This window comes from Giraffa tippelskirchi, chromosome 4 (genome assembly GCF_054371585.1).
Source record: "Giraffa tippelskirchi isolate mGirTip1 chromosome 4, T2T-mGirTip1v1.2.pri, whole genome shotgun sequence".
In the NCBI taxonomy this organism is placed as follows: Eukaryota; Metazoa; Chordata; class Mammalia; order Artiodactyla; family Giraffidae; genus Giraffa; species Giraffa tippelskirchi.
Genome location: NC_137278.1, coordinates 164,587,251 through 164,599,977, shown reverse-complemented (window position 1 = coordinate 164,599,977; position 12,727 = coordinate 164,587,251). Strand labels below are relative to the sequence as shown.

At 43.3% G+C, this 12,727-nt stretch overlaps 1 protein-coding gene across 4 annotated transcripts in view; it reads left to right on the top strand.

The window, feature by feature from the left end:
- Positions 1 to 12,727, top strand: part of LOC145547027 (uncharacterized) — a 390,591-nt gene that overhangs the window by 4,737 nt on the left and 373,127 nt on the right. For 2 of the 4 annotated variants that reach the window (XR_014083472.1, XR_014083473.1), the window contains 3 exons: positions 4,161 to 4,210; positions 5,164 to 5,308; positions 12,206 to 12,290. The gene's annotated coding sequence lies outside the window, so the exon portion shown is untranslated. The remainder of the gene's footprint in view (positions 1 to 4,160; positions 4,211 to 5,163; positions 5,309 to 12,205; positions 12,291 to 12,727) is intronic. The other 2 variants (XM_081595577.1, XR_014083475.1) reach the window with 2 other exon arrangements.

Below are 12,727 nucleotides of genomic sequence, written 5' to 3'. Positions count from 1 at the left end.
GTGTCCAGCTCTTTGCGACCCCATGGACTGCAGCACGCCAGGCCTCCCTGTCCATCACCAACTCCTGGAGTTTAGTTAAACTCATGCCCATTGAGTCGATGATACCATCCAACCATCTCATCCTTTGTTGTCCCCTTCTCCTCCTGCCTTCAATTTTTCCCAGCATCAGGGTCTTTTCAAATGAGTCAGTTCTTCACATCAGGTGGCCAAACTATTGGGAGTTTCAGCTTCAGCATCAGTCCTTCCAATGAATATTCAGGACTGATCTCCTTTAGGATGGACTGGTTGGATCTCCTTGCAGTCTAAGGGACTCTCAAGAGTCTTCTCCAACACCACAGTTCAAAAGCATCAGTTCTTCAGTACTCAGCTTTCTTTATAGTCCAGCTGTCACATGACTACTGGAAAAACCATAGCTTTGACTAGAGGGAACTTTGTTGTCAAAGTAATGTCTCTGCTTTTTAATATGCTGTCTAAGTTGGTCATAGCTTTTCTTCCAAGGAGTAAGTGTCTTTTAATTTCATGGCTGCAGTCACCATCTGCAGTGATTTTGGAGCCCCCCAAAATAAAGTCTCTCAACTGTTTCCATTATTTCCCCATCTATTTGCCATGAAGTAATGGGACTGGATGCCGTGATCTTAGTTTTCTGAATGTTGAGTTTTAAGCCAACTTTTTCACTCTCCTCTTTCACTTTCATCAAAAGGCTCTTTAGTTCTTCGCTTTCTGCCATAAGGGTGGTATCATCTGCATATCTGAGGTTATTGATATTTCCCTCAGCAATCCTGATTCCAATTTGTGCTTCATCCAGCCCAGCATTTCGCATGATGTAATTAAGTAAGCAGAGTGACAATATACAGCCTCGACATACTCCTTTTCCTATTTGCAACCAGTCTGTTGTTCCATGTCCAGTACTAACTGTTGCTTCTTGACCTGCGTACAGATTTCTCAGGAGGCAGGTCTTGTGGTCTGGTATTCCCATCTCTTGAAGAATTTTCCACAATTTATTGTGATCCACACAGTCAAAGGCTTTGGCATAGTCAATAAAGCAGAAATAGATGTTTTTCAGGAGCTCTCTGCTTTTTCTATGATCCAGTGGATGTTGACAATTTGACCTCTGGTTCCTCTGCCTTTTCTAAATCCAGCTTGAACATCTGGAAGTTCACGGTTCACATACTGTTGAAGCCTGGCTTCCAGAATTTTGAGCATTACTTTGCTAGCGTGTGAGATGAGTGCAATTATGTGGTAGTTTGAGCATTCTTTGGCATTGCCTATCCTTGGGATTGGAATGAAAACTGACTTTTTCCAGTCCTGTGGCCACTACTGAGTTTTCCAAATTTGCTGGCATACTGAGTGCAGCACTTTCACAGCATCATCTTTCAGGATTTGAAATAGCTCAACTGGAATTTCATCACCTCCACTAGCTTTGTTTGTAGTGATGCTTCCTAAGGCCCACTTGACTTCGCATTCCAGGATGTCTGGCTCTAGGTGAGTGATCATACCATCATGGTTATCTGGGTCATGAAGATCTTTTTTGTATAGTTCTGTGTATTCTTGCCGTGTCTTCATAATATCTTCTGCTTCTGTTAGGTCCATACCATTTCTGTCCTTTATTGTGCCCATCTTTGCGTGAAATGTTCCCTTGGTATCTCTAATTTTCTTGAAGAGATCTCTAGTCTTTCCCATTCTATTGTTTTCCTCTATTTCTTCGCATTGATCACTGAAGAAGGCTTTCTTTTCTCTCCTTGCTATTCTTTGGAACTCTGCATTCATTAGTTAGTAGCTGGTGTTAATTGTTTGGTATTTGCATAATAATTTTTGATATTTACTTGATCATCATGAGTTGACTAGGATGACTGAAGTGACTTAGGAGGCATGCATTAAAAAATTTAGTTTTGGACATGATACATTTGAGATGGCTACTTGATATCCAAATGGAGAAAGGGATAGTTGAATAAATGAGGCTGGAGTTACATAGATATTTGAGAATCACCAGCACTTATAGGTTGTATTTAAAGCCTTGGGTTAGGGTATATCAATAAAGGAGTGAAAGCAGATAAAGAGTAGATCACTGAGCCCCAGGGACACTGACATTAACAGATGCAGGAGAACCAGGTGAGGCAGGAAGGAATGCTCACCTTGTGTCCGTGACAATGTGAGATGGAAAGGACTGATGCTATGCTTCTGGGCTTAGCAATATGGAGGTTTTTGGTGAACTAGACCAGACCAATTTTGGTGAAGAGGTAGAGAAGAATGCCTGAATGGAGTAGGTTTAAGAAAGAATGAGATTAGAGGAATTAGCAATGGAGAATATTCATTTTTTAAAAAATTGGATTCTCTACCAAATGAGGAACAAAAAATAATGTAGTAACTGGTAAGTGTGGAAATGAGTCAAGGAATGATTTTTGGAAGATGAGAGAAATAACTGCATTTTCATATGCTCATGGGAATGTTCCAACAGAGAGGAAAAATTGGATGATGTTCATAATTCAATTTTGAAAAACCATTGCTATTTATATCATCCCAATTAATTCACTACCTGGTATTGCCGGGATGTATAGATACTGAAGTGACAATTACTTCTGTCCTTGAGACTTCTGCAGGAAACTTTGAAATGTTAAATGTTTGTTTTTTAAATGTTTGTAATCCAGATGGAAGGGAGATAAGTTTTAACTAGGCTTTGTGAAAAGAGTGTAGTATACATATTAAAAAACAACTCCACATTGTCTATCCTAAGTAACAATGTGACACCTATAAACCAATGACTTATGCCCTAACTCCACCCGTCTCTTTCACATTCCTACCCCCCTTATTCCCTATAGGAGCCCCAGCCCAGGGTTGGTCCTTGAGAGGAGGAGTCTACAGTGGGCTGGGGTGGCCTGTGCAATTCTCCAGGACGTCGTGCCTGGTGGTACTTTGCTGCAGTGAATACCTTTGTTGGAGATCAAACGCGATGTGGAGCTATCACAGACTCTGACATGACCCCCAAACCATTTAAAATAAATTTTTTCCCAACTTCTTACTCCAAGCTGTGAAAATCACCAAATGGTTGTACATTCTCCAGGGTTTACATTTTAGCTCTCCACTTATGAGCTGTATAAAGGGCTTCCATTGTGGCTTAGCTGGTAAAGAATCCGCCTGCAATGTGGGAGACCTGGGTTTGATCCCTGGGTTGGAAAGATACCCTGGAGAAGGGAAAGGCTACCCACTCCAGTATTCTGGCCTGGAGAATTCCATGGACTGTATAGTCCTTGGGGTCACAAAGAGTTGGACATGACTGAGTGACTTTCACTTTCGTTCCTTCAATCTTGGACAAGCCACATAACTATTAGGATTCTTGGGCTCCTCAAGTTGAGTCTGTTCTGGTTTTGACTTTTTTTTTTTTTTTAAATTATTCTAGCTTTACTGAGTCTTTCTGGAGATCTGCATCAGAAATTTTTTCTTCTTTCATTTTCCCTTTCTCTCTCTCTCTTTCTCTAGTTGAGGACCTAAGTAATCTAAGAAAAATACAACTCGAGGGTACATAATTTGTTAAAAGGAAGTTCATTTTCTTATTGCAGTTAATATAGTAATACATAGCATATAATTTACCATGTTAACCATGCTTCAATGTACAGTTGAATGGCATTAAGTGTTCACGTTGCTGTATAGACATAACCATTATTTATCTCCAGAACTTTTTCATCATCCCCAGTGAAAATTCTATACCAATTAAATACTAACTCCCCACTTCCCCCCTCACCCCAGGCCCAGGCAACCACCATTCTGTTATCTGTCTCTATGAATTTGACTATTCTAGGTGCTGAATACAGTGGAATCACAGTCTTTGTCCTTTCATGTCTGGCTTATTTCACTTAGCAGAATGTCTTCAAGGTTCATCCATGTCTAAGCATGTGTCAGAATTTCCTTCAAGGCTGAATAATATTCCATTGTATATATAGCCACATTCTGTTTACCCATTCATCCATTCATCTTTTGATGGGCCCTTGCTTGGGTTGATTCCGCCTCTTGGCTCCTGTGAATAATGCCACTACAAACACAGTTGTACAAATCTCCATTGAGTCCCTGCTTTCAATTCCTTTGGATCTGTATCTGTGAACTCAGATAAAGAAGTTAACTGAGGCAAGCTCAAAAGCAGAAATTGAGGTTTTGTTTTTTTTTTTCAGGAATAGCTGAGGAATTGCAACTCCCAAAATGCATGCTGTACAAGTCACAGGTAAGTCATTGAGGGTTTGGGGTGGGTTGTATCTATGGGCAAGGAATGCAAAGAGCAGGGTGTCCGACCAGAGCCCAAGCAGTGAGTTCACTGATTTGAGGGTGGGGAAAGATTTTTGGCAGGGGTTTATTCGTCAGGAGATAAGTCTCTGTCTTCTGTAAATCAGGCATTTTTAGGAAATCAGTCTCCGTGGGTTTCAGTTGGTAGGTTTCATTCTTCCCAGGGTATATGCCCGAGAGTCTCCATTTCCTGTCCTCCAGGTCCAGAAATCCTGCCACGTTCCCAAGAGTGGAATTGCTGGTGTCGGTTTATAACCTCGGGACGTTTTGGGGTAAAATCTGAAACTGGTCCCACAGAAAGCAAGGAGAGACCCAAGAAAGAGGCGGATGGTGCTGGACTGATAAGTGGCAGTTTTAATAAGCAAAGGAGTTTTCTTACATTGCTTGTCCTGGGGGTGGGAAGATGAGCAGATCTCCATGCCTGGAGTCTTAAAAGTTTATACAGATGCCTTAATGTTCATTTACTTGCACGTCCAGAAAGTCTCAGCAACCTGTTGCTCTCTCAAGGTTGTGTCTTTGGGTCAGCTTCTGAGTTGGGGAGAGCCAGCGAAATGTACATTCCAAGGACAGGGGAAGGGGTGAGGAGCTTCTGATGCCAGCATCCAGCTCCGGGGTCAATCAGTAGTCAATATCCTCTCCATGACCCCTTCCAACAGCTGACCATGTGGTTGCTGCCAATGCTAAGTCACTTCAGTCGTGTCCGACTCTGTGTGACCCCATAGATGGCAGCCCACCAGGTTCCCCTGTCCCTGGTAGTTCTCTTTACTTTTTCAAGGAGCTACCATATTGCTTCCCACAGCGCTGTACCATTTTATATTCCCATGAGCAGTGCGCAAGTGTTTCAGTTTCTCCACATCCTTGCCAACATTTGTTATTTTGAATTTTTTTTCTTAGAAACCATCCTAATGAAGTGGTATCCCACTGTGGTTTTGACTTGCATATCCCTAATGAAGCGTGATGTTGAACATCTCTTCGTATGTTTATGGGATATTTGTGTATCTTCTTTAGAGAAATTTCCATCAAAGTCCTTTTAAATCAGGTTGGTTGTTTCTTGTTGAGTTGTAGCTTTTTATATATTCTGGATATTAATCCCTTATCATATATATAATTTAGAAATATTTTCCCCCAGTTCCATGAGCTGCCTTTTCACTTTGTTGGTAGGGTCCCTTGATGCACAAACCATTTTTAATTTTGATGAAGTCCCATTTGTCCATTTTTTTCTTTTGTTGGCTCTGTTTTTGTGTCATGGCCAACAAATCACTGCCAAATCAGTGTCATGAACCTTTTCCTTTATGATGTTTTTTAGAAAGCTTTTTATAGTTTAGGCTCTTACATTTTCATAATTTGATATGTTTGTGTCTTGGATGTAAAAAATTTCACTAAGGCTGTTTCTTAAAGAACAGGAATATGATATTTTATTCAATAAATAATTGATTAAAACATTTCATTTAAGTATGACCAGTAATCAAGGGAGCAAAAAAAGAGAAAGGTCAAGAGGGTAAAAAGTGTGAGACAGGGAGGAAGACAGAGCAGCAGCAGAAGGTGGAGAAGGGAAAACAGGGAAAAGAAACCTCAGATAGTTGAAGAAGCAAAGATCTGTTTTATTAATCCTATTCTTTGAAACTATACCTCCTGCCAGCATTTGTTATAATAGAATGTATATTTTATTGACTATCTAAATTTTGTATGCATTGAAGTTATTGAAAAAAATTATAGTAAAAAATTACTACCTGCTTTGGGATGCACACTAAGTGAAAAGCAAAAGCTTAAAAAAATGTCTTATGTCAGGAATTCCCTGGTGGTCCAGTGGTTAGGACTCCAGGCTTCCACTGCAAGGGATGTGGGTTCATCCCTGTTTGGGGAACTAAGATCCTGGAAGCCTTAAGGCTTGGCCAAAAACAGAAAAAATCTTGTGTCGTTGAGTCATGGCCCCTTTTGTGGTCCTTTATGGCCTGCTCTAAAGGCATATGAGCCACCCCTTGATAGTTCATAAATGATCCAAAATAGTCCCAAAAGGACAGTCAATGGGATTTTAGCAAAAATAGACACCATGTTATATTTTCTTCAGTGTCTTGTGGATTTAATAAAAATAATGGAAGGAGTTGTATCAGCAGACACAGGGTGAGCAATCTCTTGAAGTGCTGCTGCTGCTGCTGCTAAGTCGCTTCAGTCGTGGCCGACTCTGTGCGACCCCATAGACGGCAGCCCACCAGGCTCCGCCGTCCCTGGGATTCTCCAGGCAAGAATACTGGAGTGGGTTGCCATTTCCTTCTCCAATGCGTGAAAGTGAAAAGTGAAAGTGAAATTGCTCAGTCATGTCCGACTCTTTGTGACCCCATGGACTGCAGCCCACCAGGCTCCCCCGGCCATGGGATTTTCCAGGCAAGAGTACTCGAGTGGGTTGCCATTGCCTTCTCCTTCTCTTGAAGTGAGAGACCACAGAATTCAGGTGGGGTGGTGGGCAGAGGTGAATGGCACTGATCTCAAGCTCCTTTGCTTCTTGCTTCCCTTCCTCCCAAGAGGAACTAGCATGAGACCGACTTGGTCCTAGCATGGGGTGCGCCGCCTGGTTTTAAATGTGTTGTGTGCTCTTTTCTGTCGTGAGAGAAGTGCCCCTGGAATCACTGCAGGCAGTTTCCCTTCTAAACACACAATGTCTTGGAGCCACAGAGGATGGTCTCCTCAGAATGGAGGCATAATGTGACCCATTTGAAAAAAATGGTATGGTTGTAGAGGGAAAGGTGGGAGAAGCCTCTGTCCTTGAGGAGGGTGCTAGAAGGAATCCTGATTCTGGGAGCCTGGGGTTGGCTAATGTTCTGGAAGGCAGCATGGCCTATGAACTGAAAGAGCCAATCCCTAAAAGTAGTCACCTTGGGGGCTCCACAGGCCCCCTTATTGCACTTGGCACAGGAGTCAGGATGGCCTTCCCTCCAGAGTCAGTTCAGGACAACTGGCACAGGGACCAGGACCTGCCTGCCAAGGCCATGAGGACCTGCAGCCATCTGTCTTTAGCAGTGACCCCGTGTGGTGAAAAGGAGCAATGACAGGCTCTAGGATTCCAGTTTTCTACCAGCCTGGATGTGGGAGGCATGTGAACCCTGCTTTCTGACTGTACCGTTCCCTGGGGTTTGTGGATTGTGGGGAGACCGAGTAGGGTGGAATCTTCCATAAAGAGATGCTAGATTTCATGTCAGATAATGTTCATAGGGCCTTGACAGGTGATTTGCATAAACAGTTGCCTCTGGTTCACTGAGCAACTCATGTCCCTTACACTTTAATAGGGTGAAAGTGGCATCTTAGATTTTGTACTTGGGTCCCCTCCTGCCACCTTCCAAAGGAGGGTTTTTAGTTACAATAGAAGGAAAATATAGCTTTGCGTCTTTGATAATTTTGGCTTGTGCCTATCACTAGTTGCTAATATATGACACCTGGAGGGTTCAAAAAGTCCATTGCATACAGGGTGAACTAGTGGACCTGTTTTGGGTAGTAAAAGAATTTTTCCCCACAATCCATGCCAATTAAGATAGTAGGAGAGGGGACTTCCTTGGTGGTCCATTGGTTAAGAATCTGCCTGCCAATGCAGGGGACATGTGTTTGATCTCTGGTCCTGGAAGATTCCACATGCCACAGAGAAGCTAATTCCATGTGTCACACTATTGAGCTTGCATGCCTAGAGCCTGTGCTCAGCAAGAGAAGCTACTGCAGTGAGAAACCCACACACTGCAACCAGAGAGTAGCCGCAACTAGAGAAAGCCCTGGAGTAGCAACAAAGAACCAGTGCAGCCAAAAATAAATATATAAATAAATATTTTTAAAAAGATAGGGTAAGTGAGATGGAATCAAGATTACCAGGAGAAATATCAGTAACCTCAGATATGAAGGTGACACCACCCTTATGGCAGAAAGTGAAGAGGAACTAAAGAGCCTCTTGATGAAAGTGAAAGAGGAGAGTGAAAAAGCTGGCTTAAAACTCAGCATTCAAAAAAAGCTAAGATCATGGCATCCAGTTCCATCACTTCATGGCAAATAGATGGGGAAATAATGGAAACAGTGACAAACTTTATTTTCTTGGGCTCCAGAATCACTGCAGATGGTGACTGCAGCCATGAAATTAAAAGACACTTGCTCCTTGGAAAAAAAGCCATGACCAACCTAGACAGCATATTAAAAAACAGAGATATTACTTTACCAACAAAGGGCCATCTAGTCAAAAGCTATGGTTTTTCCACTTGTCATGTACAGATGTAAGAGTTGGACCATAAAAAAGCTGAGTGCCTAAGAATTGATGCTTTTGAACTGTGGTGTTGGAGAAGACTCTTGAGAGTCCCTTGGACTGCAAGGAGATCCAACCAGTCCATCCTAAAGGAAGTTAGTCCTGATTATTCATTGCAAGGACTGATGCAGAAGCTGAAACTCCCAATAGTTTGGCCACCTGATAGGAAGAACTGACTCATTTGGAAAGACCCTGGTACTGGGAAAGATTGAAGGCAGGAGGAGAAGGGGATGGCAGAGGATGAGATGGTTAGATGGCATCACCAACTCAATCGACATGAGTTTGAGCAAGCTCCGGGAGTTAGAGATGGACAGGGAAGCCTGGTGTGCTGCAGTCCATGGGGTCGCAAAGAGTCAGACACGACTGAGCGACTGAACTGAACTGAACAGGCAAATCGCCTACAAATATTCTCTCTTAGTCTGTAGGTTGTCTTTTTGTTTTGTTTATAGTTTGCTGTGCAAAAGCTTGTAAGTTTGATTAGGTTCCTCAGCTAGGCATTTTGATACAAGTTTTAGCAGACAATTGTATCCAAATAATTTAGTCCAACCCAAGCCTTAGTCAAATCTAAACACAAGTGTTTATCCTGTTTTTGTTTTCAGAATTGCAGTGTTCATCGACCTCTGACGTGGAGGCCTCCTTTTCTTATTGCTCTCTGTAGAGTTTTGCAGGATTAGGATTAGGCTACCTCCTTTTCCTTTGCTACAGCTAGAGACAAAATGCACATTTTAGAGTCTGCCCCTTTTGCTCTCTCTCATCTATATTATCTAAAGTTCAGTGTATTTTCCGCTATTCCCAGCTCCCTCTCTTCCTTCTGCTTGAATAGAAGATGGAACACTTGGAGCCTACTGGCAGGGACCCAGTACCGTTGTGTCTGATTTACAAGTGATATTTATGCCCTATTCATGCCCAACAATGGCTCCAACAATTCCCCAGGACAATAAGAGAGCTGACACATCAGTATGAAGTGGTCGTGACTTCATGAAGCCGTCAATAGGTCAGGACCAGCAGTAAATCAGCTACTTCCTGCTTTCATTAGTTTTTTTTCAACAAGTATTTACTTATGGCCTACTATGTGCCGAAGGCTGTTCTAGGCCTTTATTTCTAGCCCATGGGTCAACAAATTTTCTCTGTAAGGGGCCAGAGAGTATTTCAGGCTTTGTTGGTCATAAGATCTCTTTGGCAACTAGTCATCTCTGTCATTGTTCTGCAAAAGCAGCCATAGACAATATATAAACTAGTGAGTAGGTTTGTGTAAAACTTTACAAAAACAGGCAGTGGCCAGGGTTTGCCTCATAGTCCTAGCTGTTTTGACCCCTGCATGCATGCTCAGTCATGCCTGACTCTTTGCTACCCTATGGACTGTAGCCTGCCAGGCTCCTCTGTCCATGAAATTTTCCAGGCAAGAATATTGAAGTGGGTTGCCATTTCCTTCTCCAGGGGATCCTTCTGACTCAGGGATTGAACCTGTGTCTTCTGGATTGGCAGGCAAGTTCTTTAACCACTGCACTACCTGGGAAGTCCCAAGAGAAAGGGATTAAGACCTGGTAAAGAGGTTTACTTAATAATGATATATTCACACACACACTTGGAGAAGGCAATGGCAAGCCACTCCAGTACTCTTGCCTGGAAAATCCCATGGACGGAGGAGCCTGGTAGGCTGCAGTCCATGGGGTTGCTACGAGTCGGACACGACTGAGTGACTTCACTTTTACTTTTCACTTTCACGCGTTGGAGAAGGAAATGGCAACCCACTCCAGTTTTCTTGCCTGGAGAATCCCAGGGACGGTGGAGCCTGGTGGGCTGCCACCTATGGGGTCGCACAGAGTCGGCCACGACTGAAGCGACTTAGCAGCAGCAGCAGCAGCAGCACACACACACACACACACATTTATTTTTGGCTATTATTTTGTAGTATCACATGTATTTTAGTAAGATAAATTATATATATATATATGCCATGCTTGCTAAGTTGCTTCAGTCATGTCCAACTCTTTGAGATCCCATGGATTGTAGCTCGTCAGGCTCCTCTGTCCATGGGATTCTCCGGGCAAGAATACTGGAGTGGGTTGCCATGCTATCCTGCAGGGGATCTTCCTGACCCAGGGATTGAACTCACGTCTCTTACATCTCCCGCATTGGCAGGCAGATTCTTTACCACTAGCACCATCTGGGAAGCCCCAAATTATATACATATGTTTATGTAATTTATTTAAATATTGGTTGAGATCTTAAAAAATACCAGATGGCAGTCTAAGGTTGTCCATGTGTGATCTCACTCAGTTGCCCAGCAGCCAGTTGAGGAGGTGAGATTCCTCCATGGCTCAGTGGTAAAGAATCTGCCTGAATGCAGGAGACTCAGGAGACCTAGGTTTGATCCCTGGGTTAGGAAGATTCTCTAGAGAAGGAAATGGCAGCCCACTCCAGTATTCCTGACTGGGAAATCTCATGGACAGAGGAGCCTGGCAGGCTACAGTCCATGAAGTCACAAAAGAGTTGGACACGACTGAGCACGCACATAGGCATAGCCAAGAAAATTAGAGTTCCAAGTGGCGGAACAACATGTGCCATCTAGCAGGTGTGGAGTGGGACTTGTTTGTGTCTCCAAAGCTTATGCTCTTCACCACTTTGCTATAATCACTTGCTGGACCAGAGGAGAATTAATAAAGTAATAAATTCCAGACTGGTGGATTTTTTTATGATTGCATTTTGTTTGTAAATGAAAAACATTTTCCTTTTGCGGTGGGAGCTTCCGAGATGGCAAACACAAGATGGTTTGTGTCTCCGTGGCCTTGGCATTATGATGACTGTCATTTACAAACCCAGCGCCCAAGAGGCCTCATTAAATCAACAGGACAGTGGGACTTATTAAAACCTAAGTGCAGCTGCTCTGTGGTGGAATGTCGCCCGGGGGATGGAGCCAGGCCTTTATCAGGCCGAGCAGGGTGGCTCTGGGCAGAGGGCACAGGCTGCCGCTCCACCCTGGAATGCCGGCCTGTGCAGACAGCTGACAGCCACCCTGCTAGCCTGGGGAGGGGTGGTCTTAGCCATAGATTAGATCTTGAAAGCTGCTTCTTTGGGTGTCTTTTTGTTGTGTGGCTCAAAAGAGTCGCTCAGCTGTCAACAAAAGGAAGCTGTATTTGAACAGGAGCTGGGCAGGCCGGCCCCAGGAGGCCTGCCAAAGCAAGCAATGGATGCTGAGTGAGAATTTGAGAGCTCACATTCTCCTGGGTTTTGCAAGTTAGGGCTGCATTGGGTCATGCATGTGTTTGGAGGTGCTCCCTGACCTCTAAGGGGCACATTGCTTTGGGAATGCCTGGCCTGTTTCTGGCAGAGCACACAGTTAGTGTTATGTGGGACGAGAAGGATTTCTCTCTCAACTCAGTTTAAAGTGTTGGCCCCAGAAGACCTCACTGGATGCAGTGGCAAAAGTGACCACAGAAATAGTGGGAATTACACTGACCAGGGTTGAGAAAATCTGAACTTTAGATTCAGTTCTGTTCCAAAAAACTATGTAACCTTTGATTAGTCTCTTCATCTGTTTGGGCCCCAATACATTTATCTGTTAAACGATGGGGTTGACAGGAATGACTTGAAGTTCCCTTCTGGTTCAAAAATAGTATGGCTGCTTGGAGATAATCTGGGAAAATTTTTTTGTTGTTTTAGGTATTGTTACAGAGCAATCATAATGAGAGAGGGAAAGAAAGTGTATCTTCTTAACCCTAGCAAGATCCGTGGATTGACAATGGCCGTAAGTCTCAGGACTGAAGTGAGAATGTGAGACAGAACTAAAACTAGTTTTTCTTGGAAATGGATCTGTTTCTTGAGTGTGTGTGTGTGTGTGGCCGGCCCAGTGTGCATTCTCCTCTTATTAAGAGTATTATTGAGTATTATTAAGAGTATTTTCATTTTTCCTCTGGATACAATAGTCAGATTTAGCAAATAAAAATACAGGCTGCCTAAACAAGTCAATCCTAAGGGAAATCAGTCCTGAGTATTCATTGGAAGGACTGATGCTGAAGCTGAAGCTCCAATACTTTGGCCACCTGATGCGAAGAACTGACTCGTTGGAAAAGACCCTGATGCTGGGAAAGATTGAAGGCAGGAAAAGGGGATGACAGAGGATGAGATGGTTTCATGGCATCACCAACTCGATGGACATGAGTTTGAACAAGCTCCGGAAGTTGG